Here is an 18,851-nt window from a genome sequence, read left to right as displayed (position 1 = left end):
TATGTGTATATATACACAATGTGTATATATATGTGTATATATACACATATATATGTGTGTGTGTATATATATATATATTTCACATATTCTTTATCCATTCTTCAATGGATATATATATATATACACATATATATGTGTGTGTATTTATATATATATATATATATACACACACACAATAGAATATTATTCAGCCATAAAAAAAAAAGAATCAAACATTGCCATTTCCAAGGACATAGGTGGAGCTAGAGAGTATAATGCTCAGCGAAATAGGACAAATACCATATGATTTCACTCATACATGGAATTGAAGAAACAAAACAAAGAGGGCAGTGTTTGTGATGAACCCTAGGTGTTTTATCAGTGATAAATCAGTGAATTCTACTCCTGAAACCAATTTTGCAATGTATATTAACTAAAATTTAAATAAAAAAATTAAATTAAAATTAAAAAGGGACACCTGGGTGGCTTAGCCGGTTAAGCATCCGATTCTTGATTTCACCTCAGGTCATGATCTCACAGTTCATGGGATTGAGCCCCAAGCTGGGCTCTGTGCTGACAGCATGGAACCTGCTTAGGATTCTCTCTTCCTCTCTCCCTGCCCCTTCCCAACTCATGCTCTCTCTCTCTTTCTCTCTCAAAATAAACTTAAAAAAAAATTAAAGAAAACAATGGAGTAAGGGAAATGAGAGAGAGAGAGAGAGAGAGAGAGAGAGAGAGAGACAGAAGCCAAGAAACTGACTCTTAGCTAGAGAGAACAAATTGATGGTTACCAGAGGGCACATGGGTGAAGGGATAGAATAAATAGGTGACAGGGATTATGGAGTTCACTTGTCATCATGAGCACTGTGTGATGTATGGAATTGTTAAATCACTGTATTGTAGACCTGAAACTAATATAACACTGTACGTTAACGGTATTAAAATAAAATCTTAAAAAGTGTTAAATGTTACAAGAAAAATTTGAACCTGGTCTTAAGTCATTCAGTTTAGTCAAAAGCCTTTTAGCATGAACAGTGTTAGCATGAAAGCATGTTTTACATATTCAAAAAGTGTTACCTAGTATGTATTTTAAAATATATGTGGTAGATTAATTCATAATAAATGATTTCTAAAGATATTATAATTCCATTCAAGTCACTTGATAGAATTGGCATACATATATAAATTTATAAGTAGAAAAGTGATAAGCACACTTTTTTATCTATCTTAAGACATGACTTCAGAGATTGCACATGAATGAGAGTATATGTTGAAAGGGAAATAGTGGGTGGGAGGCTATGTATTCAGCATTAAATTGTATTTTAGATGGACATTTATGGATGTGGCGAGTTTCAGTATCTTTCAGTTGAAACCTCTTGCTGCTTACTGTTTTGGTTGAATATGCCAGTGAGATGAAAGTTCAGGCTTGCTCTTCAGGTCTCTGAGGATTAACCTGGTGATAAAAAAAAAAAACCCAAAATCCCACTCTAGGAGAACTGATGACACATTGTGTCCAATTGACTGAGATGAAATAAATTGGCTTTTTCTAAAATGCTTGCGTTGAAAATTCAAGCGTATGAAGATCGCAAAAAAGGGGAAATCAGGGTGAAACTTTTTTCTCATCAAAACAAGCCTAGCAATTTAAAAAATCTGGGAGATAAATGTAAATTTCATGCTTCAAGGAAAAATCTAATAAATGTTTAACATTCTATTTCATGAGACAGACTTTGTGTATGCTGTTGACACAGGGCTGAGATAGAATTGACCGTACAAGTTAAGACTACATTTTAACTTATTTGAAGATAGAAAATGCTGTTTCGAAATAGTTATTTTTCTGTTAGTTTTGAAAAGAATTCTCACAGGGAAAAGTGAAATAAATTGTCACTTTCAGGATTATTTAATAAAGACACCCAGATTAATTCAAATGGATTGTGATCATAAGTTACACTCCCTGTTACTTCACTGAAATATTGGACATAAAAACTTTTATTTCTGTTCATCAAAGGTTACACATCACGGTGACTTCATATGTAGTTATTCGCAGTTAAGATGCTGCTTTAACCAGCTAGTGTGGCTTTTGTGACTTGCAGGGGAAGTTACAAGTGTAGAAGATATCAATCACCGTAACAGGTTTCTCCCAGCCACATAAACTTAGGATATGTCTATCTCCAGGACTGTGCAGAGAAGTCAAGTTGCTGTAAGAGAATGATGGGCACATTAGGTTTCTGGAATGAATAGAAACCGATTATTCTCACGGCCTCAGTCTCTACATGGATACATCCATTATGTGCCTGTTGTATCTTTATTTTTCCTAACAATCTTGTTCTCACAATTTTCTCTTGCCCTACTCTCTCTCCTCTTGTTTCTTCCTTCAGGCTTATTCACTTTTTCTATACTTGTACAATAAAACCCAAACCAACAAATTAACATTTTATGACATTCAATCTCACCTTTGTTTTTGTTTGTTTTAGTTTAACTTCCAGCTCCTCCCCTCCTTCTATTCCTGTGTTCTTAATGCTTTAAAATGCACTTCGTTTTTTAAGTTAACTGACACTTGGCTTCTGGACTCAACCAGCCGTGAGGAATGAAGAATTTTTTCACATGTAGTATTCCTCCAGCTGAGGGACCTGTCTTGAACCACACTCAGGGGAAGGGAGCAGCCATGGGAAGATGAGGCCATCAGGTCAGGGAGTCATCAGGGACCAAGGCAATGAGACAAGTTGCTAAGCTCTTCTCTCATAAATGAGTGGAAACTGAGGGAAACTCAGGCGTGCTAGTAGGGTTGAGGAAGGACAAAACAGAGAAGAGGGGAGAAAGGAGAGAGGATGACCTATTGTCAGAGAAGGCTTCTAGAAAGCAGGGAATTGAATTGAGAAAATGTTCTGGAGGCTTTTAGTACCCGGATTCATCACCACAAGATTTTAAATTACTTGAGTTGTTGCAATGTAAACTCCTACACTTGTTTCTAGCACTATTAATAATAAAGTCTTCCACATACACACATACTTTATTTAAGTGACTAGTCTATTACAGATTAAGAAAAACAAATGAAAAACAAACAAATGAAATGACTTCATTACCTAGGTGAATCAAAAGACATTGCAAAGGTAAGTCAGAAGTCATAACCAGAGGTCACAGTAAAAAATTCTGGCTCTCTGTGAATTTACAGAAGTTTTGATAGCTGATGTTTTTTATTCCACAGAGCAGATAATGAGGGTGGGAACAATTCAAAATAGATATGAAAGGGCAGCCAAATCCCTGAGTTACATATGGTCTTATTGAAGTTGTTTTCTTAAAATTTCCGAGCATCTCTGTATGCATTTGGGATCTTTGGATGTGTGATGATTAATCTTATGTGTCAACTTAGACCAGAGGGTTCCTATATTAAACATTATTTTTGGGTGTCTGTGAGGCTGCTTCTGGATGAGATTAGCATTTAAAATGGTGAGCTCAGTAGAGCACCCTTCCCAGTGTTGGTGCACATCATCCAATCCTTTGAGGGATTGGATGAAACAACAGAGGAGGGAAGAATTTGCTCCCTTTTTTGCTTCACTGTTGAAGTGAGACATCTCATTTTATCTTCTGTGGACGTTCAGTTAGGACTTACACCATTGACTGACCTGGCTTTCGAGGCTTCGGTTCTGGACTGAATTACACTATTGGCTTTCTGGGTCTCCAGCTTGCAGATGGCAGATCTTGAGATGTCTCATCCTTCATAAGTGCATGGACTGGACCCTCATAGTATATCTCTTTATATATATATCACATAGTGTGTATATCTATATCTATATCTATATCTATCTATATCATCATCTATATATCTGTAGATCTATGCCTATATCTATCTAAATATCTAGATATCTATGTATATCCATATCTATATCTATCTAGATATCTATGTAGATACAGATATATATAGATATATCTTCTGCTCTTCTAGAGACACGCACAGTACAAAAATCTGTATTAGTCAGAGATTAATGTTTAGAGAAACAGAACCAATTATATATAATTGGTTCTGTTTATACACACACACACACACACACACACACACTATGTGATACATATATACATACGTATACAAAATGTATTAGGATTTACATGTTATGATATATATAATATAACCATTATATATTATATATAATGGATATTTATAGGTTCTGTTCATATAAGATTAAAGATACTAGAGCTGTATTTATTTTGTATTTTTTTCTCAAAGGGATAAAGCTAGATTTATTAGTTGTGCTATTCTTTTCTTCTAGTTCATCTATTTCTGCTTTTTGTTTTATTTGCTTCTTTCTCCTGATTGTCTTAGTTTTATTTATTGCTCTTTTATTTTTAAAGTTTTTGATAAGTTTCTTTAGAAGTGAAAACAATTAGAAATGTGATTTTTTTAATTACGAAAAACATTTTATTTTGAAAGAATTTTAGATTTGCAAAAGTGTTGCCAAGAAAGTACAGCGTTCTGATCTATCTTCCGTAATTTCCCCTAATGTTAATATCTTACACAGCCATGTCACATTTGTTAAAACTAAGAAATAACATTAGTACAATACTATTAGCTAAAATACAGACTTAATTTCACCAGATTTTCCAGTGTGTCCCTTTTTCTGTATCAGGATCTCATACAGGGTGAAACATAGCATTTAGCGATCATGTGATCATGTTTGCTTAGTCTCCTTCAGTCTGTGATAAACTTTGAGTCTTTCCTTGTTTTTCATGACTTTAAAAGTGTGGAAGAGTACTGGTCAGATATTTTGTAGAATGTCCCTAAATTTGGGGTTGTTTGATATTTTTCATGATTAGCCAAAGGATATGGATTTTGGGGAAGAAGACCACAGTGGTGCAGTGCACTTCCCATAATATCACATACGGATATGATATCAACATAATATCAACATGAAGTCACTAATGAGGCTAACTTTGATCACTTTGTTAACATTCCATCTACAAAATAAAATTTTCCCTTTCCGTGCTACGTTAATTAGAAGCAACAGCAACCTCCTCCAAAATGAAATAACCCCAAATATCCACCGACTGTTGAATGGCTATACAAACTGTAGCACATCCATAGGATGGAATAGCTTTCAACAACAAAAAGAAACAGACTGTTAGTATTTGCAGCAACATACTGAATGCATTAAGTACAAGAAGCCTGACTCATAAGCCTATGTATTATATGATTCCATTTATTTACATTCTGGAAAAGGCAAAACTATGGAAACAGAAATTAGATTAATTTGATTTTAGTCCAACTTGAAATGAGACATATTTTGTATAAGCAGGGTTTGTTATTTATTCTATTTTTATTATTTCAACTCAAGAGTGTCCATACTTTCATGAGAGATGAAAGGGTAATTTGAGTGAGGCAAAATGGTGTGGGGACTAGAGATATTAGCGTGTTTGAGATCTCTGAATACACTTATGTATCAAGGGACTCTCTTGGAAGAAAGACACTGCTGCACATAAATGTGAAGAATTATTACAATACCTGGAGACCTTCTATTTGAATTAGTTCACTATATATTATTTTGGCTTGAATGCATTTGATTTTTTTAATTAATTTATTTTAAAGACTTTTTAATTGTTTATTTTTGAGAGAGAGAGAGAGAGAGTAAGTGGGGAAGGGGCAGGGAGAGAGGGAGACACAGAATCTGAAGCAGGCTCCAGGCTCCAGGCTCTGAGTGGTCAACACTGAGCCCGATGCAGCGCTCGAACTCACAAAATGTGAGATCATGACCTGAGCCAAAGTCCTATGCTTAACAGACTGAGCCACACAGGTGCACCAAATTTATTCTGAGAGAGAGAATGCGAGCAGGAGAGGGGAGAGACAGAGACAGAGAGAGAGAGAGAGAGAGAGAGTTCTCAGCTCAGAACCTCACAGGAGGCTCCATCTCACAAACCATGAGATCATGATCTGAGCCAAAACCAAGAGTCAGATACTTAAGCCACCCAGGTGCCCCATAGCTTGGTCACATTTGTAAAAAGGGAAACAAATTGAAAAACCATTAACAAGAATTACTTTAAATTAGAGGACTATATATAATAAATGTTAATGGAATTGTCACCCTGGCTGATAAGTGTTTTTGAAGGGAGTTAAAAAAACAAACAAACCAATAGCTATTTTAATGAAAGAAATTCAGTCATTAACACCTCAATCAACATTCACAACATGTTTCCTAAATTGTGTTATTCTTTTTCATGCCACCATATAAAACCATTATGATAGTAATAAGAGAAAATTGCAGTCATTTTTTGCATTTCTAAGTATTTTTACATCACATATATTTAATTTTTTTTTTTTTTTAGCATTTATTTATTATTGAGAGACAGAGAGAGACAGAGCATGAGCATGGGAGAGGCAGAGAGACGGGAAGACACAAAATCCCAAGCAGGCTCCAGGCTCTGAGCTGTCAGCACAGAGCCCGACGCTGGGCTCGAACTCACGGATGAGGAGATCATGACCTGAGCCTAAGTCGGACGCTTAACCGACTGAGCCACCCAGGCGCCCCTACATCATATGTATTTAAATACACACACACACACACACACACACACCCATAGAGATGATACCAAATATTAACCATTGGTCGGAGATTAAAACAACTTTGAAAACAAAACAAAACAAAACAACAACAACAACAACAACAACAACAACATAAAGGGGTACCTGGGTGGCTCAGTCGGTTGAGAGCCGACTTTGGCTCAGGTCATGATCTTGCGGTTTGTGAGTTCGAGCCCCTCATTGGGCTCTGTGCTGACAGCTGGGAGCCTGGAGCCTGCTTTGGATTCTGTGTCTCTCTCTCTGCCCCTCCCCCACTCACACTCTGTCTGTCTCTCTCCTTCAAAAATAAATAAACATTAAAAAAAATAAAAATAAATAAAAAAGAAAACTTTGGCATGAGTTGACATATAAGGAAGCAGAAATATGAGTAATTTCCTGTATATTGAAGGTTATTGGCAGTCAAGATAATAAGAGTAAGAAAGAAATTGTTAAAAAGCTGAACAAAAAATGTTTTCTCAGATTATTTTTGTTGTAAGAAAATTTTAAGAATGAAATATTAATGTCTCTGAACTTCTTTATTTTTAAGAACCATGATTAATTATTACTTATAATAGATTTTCTGTTACTAATGAAATTTGTTCTTTTTCTGCCTTTAAAAGTCCTTAATCACACAAGAATACCTTCAGGTGCCTCTTGTTTATAGAGTCTAGATTTTAAAAATATGATTTTGCATGTTTCTTACCCACATGGGTGGATCTAAGAATTCTATAAATAGGGCATGGGCTTGCTTGATACAGTTGGCAACTAAATGCAGCTTCTGACAATGTGGTCTGGCTGCAAAACCAGCTGTGTGTGCAAGAATAAAGAAGTAGATGGCCACTCCCGCACAAATGTTTTAGGTCTTTTGCGATTCACAAAAGCTTGTGACGGGCTTTTCAGATGATGACAGATGAGACGAGTCATAAAATACCTGCCAGGAGAAGTTAAGGAGCTCGAGAATATGCAAAACAAGACACTGGTGTGATGGTTGAGCTCCATGTGCTCCAAGAGAAGAAATCAGTCATTGTTGGGAGCTTTGCACAATGCAAGTAAGATATGCTCATATTCTCAGGGGGAAATGTAAGGTGCTCACTCTCGCTAAATGGATGGTAGAACAGTGTTCACAGATAATGTACAAACAGAAGATCCCTAATCACACCTCATGTCCCAGAAGGTGTACTGGCTTGGGACTCAGACTCCATTCATTATCTCATCTCTGAAAGATACTAGAGTTTTGAATTTCAAAACTAGTTTTTATAAACATTAGTCTTCTCATGAGTAAAACAAGAATAATAATACCCCTGACTGTGCAAGAATCATTATGATGTGATACATGTAGAAGATGCTATGAACTTTAGACCTCAGTACCCAATATATCCTTAGAGGTATCAATGTTATAGACAAAAGGGGTGGCACTTTGTGGTCAAACATGTGGACTCAATCCTAATTCTACTCGTTATTCCCCTATTTTTTGTGTCCTCTCATCATCAACTTTTTAATCTTTAGAATAATACTGTTATCCAACTCAGCATATTTTTCTGGATATTATATGAGATAACTTACGTAGAGCACTTTGGCACATGTCAGAGCTTCATATAGAAGCTCTTCCTTTCTTCAGTAATTTCTAGCACTCGTAAAACATATACTTTGTGCAAAGGCATATGTATATGGTAACTCATTTCATTCTCACATCAACCCTCACAGGGATCTATGTTTATCATATCCGTTTTATAGGTGGAGAAACCTGGGTGCATGACAATTAAGTACTTTGTTCAAAGTCACATATGAATAAATGGTGGTACCAGGTTTCAAAATGAGGCAATAGGATTTCAGAGTTCTGCTGTTAACCCTCATATAATATTGTCTTAAAGTGGAATTGTTGAAAAAATATTGTTCATAATCATCTACTGTGTATAGAACTCTGTTCTGAGTACTGTGCATATATAGAGGAATGAGACAGAATTTGATATATATTTCGGCTCTGTACAGAGCATGAATAATTTGAGGGACACCAGGTGTCCCAGAGTGTTTAGAAAGAGAAATATCTCTCAAAAATGATATGGTTTCATAGCAAAGGTGGAACCATTCTTGTGTTTTGAGTTCCAGGTGGACCTTGGACAGGCAAAGATGGTGGAAAGAAGGAATTCCGGAGGAGGAAAGGCAGAAAATCAAGGGTGTATTCAATGTGTTTGGGAAGAAGTGGCAAATAGAACCCCCTTTGAATTCCTTTAGTGATTTGACTGTGATAAAATTGTTACTCTCAACAAGCTCATTATGAATTTCTTATCATTGAATGTATCAGGCTGAACAGAATCCTAACAGTTTGAAGAGTCAGATTGTACGTTCAAAACTATTTCTGTTTGGTAAGAATTCCCACTACCATAGTGGGGATGCTTTGTTTACCTTATTAATTGCATGTGGATCTTTGGGAAGCAGTTGTTTTTATGGTGAGAATGTGGTTAAGTTTATTTCTTGGCTAGCTTCAAGTCTGAATATATTCTGAGATTTCTTATCAAAAGGAAAAATTGCCACTTTACGCTTGATAAAATCTATTATTTTCAGATAATTCCAGATGGGAAGGCAGAACTATTGGTAACCTGTAAAGATGGATCTCCCTTGCTTATCAGAAGACCTTGAAATAGGGCCTCAGAGAAGCAGCTGGCTTACAGCCTGTTACCCAAAGGAAAAGTCCTAGTTACACCTTCTTCTTCTTCGTCTTCTTCTTTTTTTTTTTTTTTTTTTTTTTGCCAGGTTAGTATAAAATACTATCCACGTTTGTAACAAATAGCTTGAGGAAAGACTGATAAAAATCTGTCATGCAAAAATATTTTCATCATAAGAAGTTAAAAAGATAAATAATTTAAATCTCTTTACTTTCATATGTGTATATTTCATTGAAATTGGAGGGACAATGTCCTGAGACCTGAAAGCTGAAATAATTCTTCTTTCCCTTATCTAGGTTGTTAACTTAAAATGGTGTGCCATATGTCTCTAAGCCATATGTCCACTATTTTTTTAATTCTGATTTCTGCTAGAAAATTGGCTCTGACTGTTAACTTCTTCATGCTTGTTCTACTATTTCTATTAAAATTTTTCAGTTCCTTGGAATGAAAGGATTATAATCTGGGTTTTTCTCTGGATTAGGATCCAAAGACATACGGGCAAGAACAACACCATATCTGCAACATATCTGGTTATTTAAAAGTGCACAGAGGTGTGATGTGCTCCCTGGAACAAAAAATCCTCCAATTCCATCGGAATCCTTAAGGGGACTTGATGAAACGATTTTCTCTTGAAATTGGAATTAGCAAGTATGTATTCTTGTGTATGGTAACATTGAAAGCTATTACATACTTAGTTAACACTCTATAATTTAGTAATTTGTTCCTCTGAAGTTACAGAAAATAAATCTAAGCTATGCAACTTGGGATAGTTGAGTAAATGTAGTTCATAGGAAAAAGTACAGTCTGGATTTTAGGCCATTGTTACAGTAGACTGCTAAACATGCAAAAAAGTAACTATTGGAAGAAATGATGAGAGCCAAACTGGCTTTTCTGGAATGCCCATAGAGTAGCTCTCTAAAGCTTTGTGTTTATGGAACAATGTGACGGAGCTGGGACAGAAAGTCTCTCAGATGAACTTAGTAGGAACTGAAGTGTGTGTTGAATAAATGAATGAATGCATGAATAAAGCCATTTTAATTCAAACTAAACTTTCTAAATGAAGTGAATGAAGGTTTGGATTCATGCCATTTGTGCTAAATGGAAGTTTCAATTGAGGCTGAATTGGTCTCATGTACAGCACTGGCTGGCATAGGAAAGACACCCAGAAACAACAAGATAGGATTTTAGGATTAACCAAGTCAGCATGGTGTAATGGAGGAAACCTTCCAGATTTACATTTTAAACACGTGGGTTTTACTCCTCATTTCATTTATTGATTGGTTCTACAAGTATGAATGAAGACCTGCTGTTGGTCAAGAAGTATGCTGGACCCTCAGGATATAAGCATGAGTGGTTCCTACTCTCAAAAGTCTCTGATAAAATGAAAAAGACAAAGAAGCAAACAGTTTACCCAAATTCAGTGTGATTCATGCTACAATGGAGATTTGTTCCAGGCTTTATGGGAGCAGAAGAGCAAGCAAGCACAGCAGCTTTCAGGACTGGAATAAGTTTTACAGAGGAGGTGGGATGTAGAAACTCCCAACATTCAGCATTTTAAGTAGAGGAGCAGAGTCTGTAAACATATAAATGAAAGGAGAGTTTGTTGTGTTTAGAAAGTGTCAAGTCTTCTCCATGGGTGCACAGAATATGCTTGAGTGGTAACCAGTGATGACAGATGATGCTGGTAAAATCATTTGGGGAAGCACTTTTGATGACATTTAAAGGGGATTTAATTTTTCCTATAGACAGTTAACTTGTATGATCCAGATCAATTGACAGGTAATCCATGAAGAAAAAGGTCAAAATAAGGTTTTGTTTTATGTCACTCAATGCTTGTAAACAGGTGAACTTGTCTATTTGAAGGAAAAAAAAATGCATTGAATCTCACTGAATTTCAGTTTCCTTACCTTTAAAATAAGAGAGGGTACACAAAAATATTTCTGAGGCCTTTCTTGCTCTATAGCCCTAGAAGTAATAAATGTCATAGAATCTATTCTAAATGATTCACTTCTCAGATTGCTTTGGTGCTTATAATTTTCACCATTCAACTCATTCGCACGGACACAGACATCCTCTGAGGAGATACATATCAAAGGGTATTCCCATGAAAGATACTGTATCTTTCTTGAGTGCTTAGCCACTCAAGCAGGCTTGTGGGTAATGCTTGCTGTGGTCTTGTTTGAGAGCCCTGGGGAGACATCGGGAGGAGAAAGGTGAACCAACTTAGCTCTGTGTGGGGTGAAGAGTTTCTCGGGGATGTTAAAATATTTCTGACTTTGTGCGCGTGTGTGCAACTCTAGGTTCATATGACTTTTTAAGAAGGATAGTGTCCCCTCAAATGACATAATAATGGAACCATAGCTTTAGTAGAATTCCAGGACTGTTTGGATTTCTTTTCAGGATGACTTTAAACTTGGTAATTTTATGTAGACATAGACCAAATAACATCCTTCACTCAGTGCCGCTTTCCTTTGGGTTTTTAAGAGGCAGCTAATTAGGTTCTGTCTGAAGATTTTATTAGACAATTAGTTAGAATTGGAATATGCGTTTCCATATTGAATTAGCCAACATTGACAGAGCAACAAGGCCTCGTCCTGACATTTCCCTTTGTGAGCACTCCAAGGTGAAGAGGAAGAATTTTTTTTTTTTTAATGTTTCTCTTCTATAGATGAAAGCAGACACTAACTAGACATAAACTGTTGAGTAATGATAGTGCAAGAATACTTCGGGTGATTTGTAAACTTTTTGAAAAATTTACCTTATTTCGAGAAGAACATTGTCTACGTGTAAATCCAACACATTCATTTGCTCAGACATCAGGAAAAAACAAATACCTATAATCTCAGTTGTTAACTCTTTGATGTAAAAAACAAAACCAAACCAAACAAAAAACATTATCTAAGTTTAAAAATCCAAAGCAAGTGAATTAAAACAAACTCTAGGTTGGATTTTCAACCCCGAAGAACCAGAGCTCCATCTGTCTCTGAATCTCCATGAAGTTGATTAAACCCAGAAACTTGAACCTCTTTTCAAAACCAGTGAAAGTTTTACTTCCACAGTTTCGTAGTAATGGAGGTCAAAATGACCTCATGTTATATTTTAAGTCATGTTTTCCATACGCTGATAATTCTATATGCAAGAGAAGAAGCATATGTAAATTCTTATTTAATAGTAAAGCACAAATTGAAACTTACTTTGTCTATAAGGAAGGTTTGGCTGTTTTTTACAATTTATACCATTAGATGCATAGCAGAATGGACCTGTACACATGGATTTGTCTTCAGTCTTGAAGAGACACCCAGCATGATACAGTAATTCAGGTTTCAACAGAACAAGAGTGATCTTGCTAATTTCATTAACGTTTTTCTTCTCCACAGAATGTGGCTAAACAATGTGTCTTATATAATTGCTGTGCAGTCAGTAGGAGGCAAGATATGTTAAAAAGCATTTTGTAAGTTATTAAAAAACTACAGAATACATAAAAATTTAAAATGTGATATGAACTCTTATTTACAATGTGGCAGTTAGGGGGAGCCTGAGTGGCTCAGTCAGTTACGTGTCTGACTTCAGCTCAGGTCATGATCTCACAGTTCGTGGGTTCAAGCCCCATGTCAGGCTCTGAGCTGACAGCTTAGAGCCTGTAGCCTGCTTCGAATTCTGTGTCTCCCTCTCTCTCTGCCCCTCCCCTGCTCTCACTCTGTCACTGTGTCTCTCAAAAATAAATAAACATTAAAAAAAAATTAAAATGTGGCAATTAGTCTCATTATACTAAATTTGTTTAAATTCTAATTTCAAAATATTTCCTCCCTGTACATCTGATGTATACTATCTCATTCCCATTAAATACAAAGATCTAATGAAGACATTGATTTTGTCCTTAAATTACAGGTTTAAAATTCAATTCTATACATACCAGTGGTCAGGACTATTAAATTTATTGCAGATGAAAAGCAAATATAGGCATTCCTAGATATACTTATCCTCTGTAATTATGTAAGGTAGTATTTTTATAAATATCTTTGATGAAGTAAAAAATAAGAAATGTAGTATCTAATAAGATCCTTAAATAAAATCATTCAGTGTTTGATTATATATATAAATTTTAAATATATATTTAATATTATATATTATAATTATATATTTATTATATATTATAATAAATATATTATATAATTATATATAATTATAATTAATTATATATTAATTAATATATATTAATATTTATATATTTAAATATATATCTTATATATATCATATATAAGATATATATGATATATATATATATAATTTAATTTAATTTTTGTCTCCTCTACTAAAGTTCTAGCAGACAGCCCTCAGCAAGACTCAGATAGACTGCTGAATACAATTTCCTGACCTCACTTTTTGGTCAGAATCAATCTGTTCATCATTTCACAGCATAAACAGATCAGGGTGAAAAAGAATAGTCAAGCCTTATTGAAAGCAACAGAAAGAAAAATCGATCAAACTCGATGTTGTCAAAAATGGTATATTTTAATAGGTGAGTTTTGCCGGGATATGACCTGAAACTGCTTTCATGCTGAATAGGATTTGATAGGAAATGACAGTGTGTGGAAGGCCAGTTATCATGTCTGTGATAGTTACAGTGCATTTAATGACCTTCAATAAATATGTTGGTTACTGTTACCACAGGTTAGTCTGATGGTTACTGTTATCATAGGTTTGTCTGAAATTAAATATCTGTATACCAGTGACTACATGCATTTTAATCCATATATCATCTGTAATTAACATTACTTTTCCAAATGCTGCTACCTTAACATAGTTTCAAATTTGAAGCCTTTCATTGCTAAAAGGTAATGTAAATTTAACCTAAAAGCCAAGTATTTTGCTTCGATGATTATTTAAGAAGTAATATAATACAGTGCAAAGATATTGGCCTGACTTAGAGACACCCTGGGATCTCCTACCTTCAGCCCAAGTACTGATTTATAATATTTGATACACTAAACATACTAAGAGGGTTGAAATTTTTTCTTTAAAAATGGAAATATCTATGTTCTCTATCTTACAAGATGCCTAGGTTGGCAATATCCAACAATCCAAGTTCAATGAAGTACATTAGAATTTATCTTGGACTCTAATTTAATCTTTATTTACCTTTGAGTTCTTATATTTTATAGAGTAACCTCAAGGATCTTCTCCAGGTGACAAATGCAATCTTTTTTTTTTTTTTTTTTTTTTTGACTATAACCTATCTTGTTCATATCATACTCTCAGCTTTCTGTGTAAACGTTTGCTTTCCTCTATTGTCAATAAACACTCAATTGCATTTTGCATTTTTCTTCTGCCTCATAAAGTATTTCTTGGTTGTGATAAAAATGCCGGAATCATAATACTGATGATAGTAAAGTGAATAGCAACTTGGTGAGTGCTTACTGTGTGCCAGGAAGCCTTAATATCATTCCCATTTTACAGATAAAAAGATGGCTCTACAGAACAAACTGAGGGCTGATGGGGGGGTGGGAGGGAGGGGAGGGTGGGTGATGGGTATTGAGGAGGGCACCTTTTGGGATGAGCGCCGGGTGTTGTATGGAAACCAGTTTGACAATAAATTTCATATATTTTAAAAAATAAACTAAAATAAAAGAAAAAGAAAACAAAAGATGGCTCTACAAAATGTCTAAGTAATTTGGCTACGATTACGTAGTTGTCAACTGTGGAGCTGGAACTAGAAATCAGAGGCTCTGACTCCAATGTGCATATATTTTTAAAAATTCTATAACGCTGTCTTTTGTGACCTGTGTCTCCATATGGCAGCCCTGAGAAGGCTTAAATCCTATGTTTGTTCTGACTCTTGAATTCTTTTTTTTTTTTTTTTAATTTTTTTTTTTCAACGTTTATTTATTTTTGGGACAGAGAGAGACAGAGCATGAACGGGCGAGGGGCAGAGAGAGAGGGAGACACAGAATCGGAAACAGGCTCCAGGCTCTGAGCCATCAGCCCAGAGCCCGACGCGGGGCTCGAACTCACGGACCGCGAGATCGTGACCTGGCTGAAGTCGGACGCTTAACCGACTGCGCCACCCAGGCGCCCCCGACTCTTGAATTCTTAAAGAATTCACGTGATGTTTCTTTATCTCCTTGGAATGAGACAGATGAGAGTATCGTGACAAGGTAGGTCAATCGTGTATTACCAATATAAAAAAATAAATGATCTTTAACTTCAAGCTCTGTTTTTGGATAAAATTAAGTAGGGTATGTGATATGCATATTAATATAAGGATAGTAAACAACGTGCTTTTATGCCAACCTCTTTAATAAAATTTGTAAAGGAAGGTGAGATATTTGTGTGAAGTGAGAAGTTGTCTAATCACAGACTGACTCCAAGAAAATAATTATTCTTTATCAAAATGTGTGTGCAAGCTTAGTAAAATAAAAAATGGAGAATTTCTCCACAAAAATCATTAAAAACCTTTAACTTAACTCAAATTTGAGTAAATATCAAACTTACTGTCTATTTGCTTCCCAAATTGCATTCTGTTGTGTTCTAGGAAATATGTATTTAACATTGGATAGACAAACAAAATTATAAAAGTTGGTGCATATCTGAACCTTTAAACTTTTTTACTAGGTCTGATATAAATTGTAAACTTCCCTAGAGCACTGTTCCCAGAATTGACCTAGAAGATTTTTGTCCAGGAAAGTCAGGTATATTTCTAAAATCATCACTTTACACTAATGTAGCAGAAAATAAGTATCTAGTTTGCTCCTATTCTGGTGAAGGGAAGTTAAAGATTTTCTTCTTTGGTATAGTAGAAATAGAACTTCCTACTGTTGTGGAAGTTCAAGGAGAAATCTAGGTTTAAACCTCAACATACATTATCTTGTTCACTTTCAAGCAGAATTATGTAATGAAAATTGTTTTGGTATTCTAAAATGAAAACTGGAAACACTTGAAAGGATAAAACTTCCCTAAGGGAACTAAAAGTGTTGGTTCACAATGAACATTTGCTCAGGTATTAAAATACAGAAGTCAAATGTCCTACAAACAGCAAGGTGCCCTAATAACAATCCTGGAGGCTCAGAAAGATGTGTGGCTGGTAAATGAGGCAGAGGAAAAATCTGGACCAGGGTCAGAAAAAAAAAAAAAAAAATCCTTCAAGGATAGGTCATCCCCCGTTGTTCCTGTTGTTTAATGTCATTTCTAAGACTTGAGGGAAACTAGTCCAGGAAGATCAGGCTACATTTCAATGTCACAACTGCCACGTATCTAAGAGGAACAGACTTACTTGTCAAGTTTAGAACATGCTCATGTTACTGAGACAACACTGCAGCAACATTGCATGAGGCTGGAGTTTGAGTGTCAAAGAAGGAATTCACATAAGAAGAGAGAAAAGCATTTTCTGATAGATGCAGCACGATGGGAGGCTGTGCACGGAGTGGCACAGGGGCAATGCTTGCCTGGATGGCAAGAACACCTCAACTAATACCTGGCCCACTGTTTTGTAATTGACATCCAAACAGCATCCCAGGAATGATACGGCTTGCTGCTATCTTTCCTGTTAGAAGAGTATTTCTTAGATGCAATGTGTATAATATTTTTTTTGAATTGCTCTTCATAACTCCCAAATCATTTGAAATGCATTCAGAATATATTGATGTTTTCACATAGAAGTCAGACTTTGGAGTTATAGATACACGGAATTTTTATCTGTGATCCTCTGGTAAAACACATTAATTTTTAATTCAATTTTTGTCCCACATGTTAGTTCTCTGTTAAGGCTCTGTCCCGTTAACTAAGGAATATGTAAACATCACCTTGTTCACCATGAAGATTTTGAAAGATAAATATTTTATGCAAAACCAGAGGCGACTTGGTCTAGATCAGAAGTTCACGGTTACAGTTGGAGAAAAGTAGCTTCTGGTTAGTGAGGGGAGGTGACAACGAGTTGGAAAGCTATTCCCTTTTGATTTGTGGCGTCAAAGGAAACTGGAGAGAGAAAATGTTCAAAACTTCATTTAATTTTTTTTTAGTATAGTTGACACACAATGTTACATCAGTTTCAGGGTACAACATAGTGATTCAACTTCTCTGTATGTTAAGCTATGCTCCCCACAAGTTTAGCTGCCATCTGTCACCATACAAACTATTATAATATCAGTGACTATATTCCTTATGCTGTGTCTTTTACTCCTGTGACTTATTCGTTCTGTAACCTGAAACCTATATGTCTTAGTCCCCTTCACCCGATTTATCCACTCCCTACCCCCTTGCCTCTGGCAACCATCAGTTTGTTCTGTGTATAAATCTGATTCTGCTTTTTGTTTATTCCTTTTTTTTGTTTTTAGATTCCACATGTAAGTGAAATTATATCATATTTGTCTTTCTCAGTCTGACTTAATTCACTGAGTATAATACCCTCTAGGTCCACCTATGTTGTCACAAATGGCAAGACCTGATCCTTTTTATGGCTGTGTAAGATTCCATTGTATTTATATACCACATCTTCCTTTCCATTTGTCTGTTGATGAACATTTCCATATATTGGTTACTGTAAATAATGCTGCAACAAACATAGGGTGCATATATCTTTTAAAATTAGTGTTTTCATTTTCTTTGGGTAAATACAGAGCAGTGAAATTATTGGACCGTATGGTATTTCTATTTTTAATTTGTTCAACATTTCTTGTGATCAGTTTGCAGTAATAGTATGATTTGCTTATTATTTTCATCTTGTTTTGTTCATGAGGAATAAATCTTAGAGAACTGTTTTTGATGAACACAGAAATTAGGAATTGGATAAGAATATTACTTGTTGCAGGATACTGTCAAAAGGAAGTACCTCACGTATCCAAAGCAGACTCAGACAATATACAATGAACTGAACTAGGATAGAAAGCTAAAGGTGAGTAAATATCAAAATACCAAGGAGGGGAACTCTGTCAATGATAGCTAGCTAGATACATAGATATATACATAGGTACATAAAAAAAGAAAAAAAAGTGAGAACAAAAATTGGAGAGAACTCAATGAAATTGGAACCCTAGACTATCAAGAATAAGTGAAGTGTGAGGTCTTAGAGCGAAGGTGGTAAAAATTGAGCACAGAACTTCTGTAGGGAAGGAATGCTTTATACAGGACTGATTCATAATAAAACAAGTAAACAAACAAACAAACAAACAAAAAAAAACACTAAAAGGAAAATTCAGGATTGAATAAGAACCTGATCATAATAAAGGGAAATAAAAATTTATTTCTCCTCCTTCACTTTCTGCTATATTTTCTTTGATAGCTGAGAGAGGGGAAAAGTTAGTTGTTATGACACTCGAATATAATGAAAAATAAGTCCTTACTTTAGGACTTTATGTAGAACTCTGGAGACACATATACAGATGTTAGGATTTTGAAACTACTAAAAAGCAAGTAGGTAAAATAAGGAGTCAAGCACTTTTTAAAGTTCTAAGGAAGCAAACATTTCAGAAAATTAGGAGCTAATATTAATAAGAATATAAAACCACCATTTAGGCTTTATTAACTATAAAATTTGACCTGAAGCACTATGCTATAAAATGTAGAAACTACATGCAGAAACTCAGTCTTGAAGTCGTTGCAATTTAAATTTTTCTGAACTGCAGGTTTATGGAAGAGGCAAATCAATCACTTCAACAATATTTATCGAATTC

This window comes from Herpailurus yagouaroundi, unplaced genomic scaffold (assembly GCF_014898765.1).
Source record: "Herpailurus yagouaroundi ecotype Mexico unplaced genomic scaffold, PumYag 28, whole genome shotgun sequence".
NCBI classification, from domain to species: domain Eukaryota; kingdom Metazoa; phylum Chordata; class Mammalia; order Carnivora; family Felidae; genus Herpailurus; species Herpailurus yagouaroundi.
Note: the sequence above shows the minus strand (reverse complement) of the source record.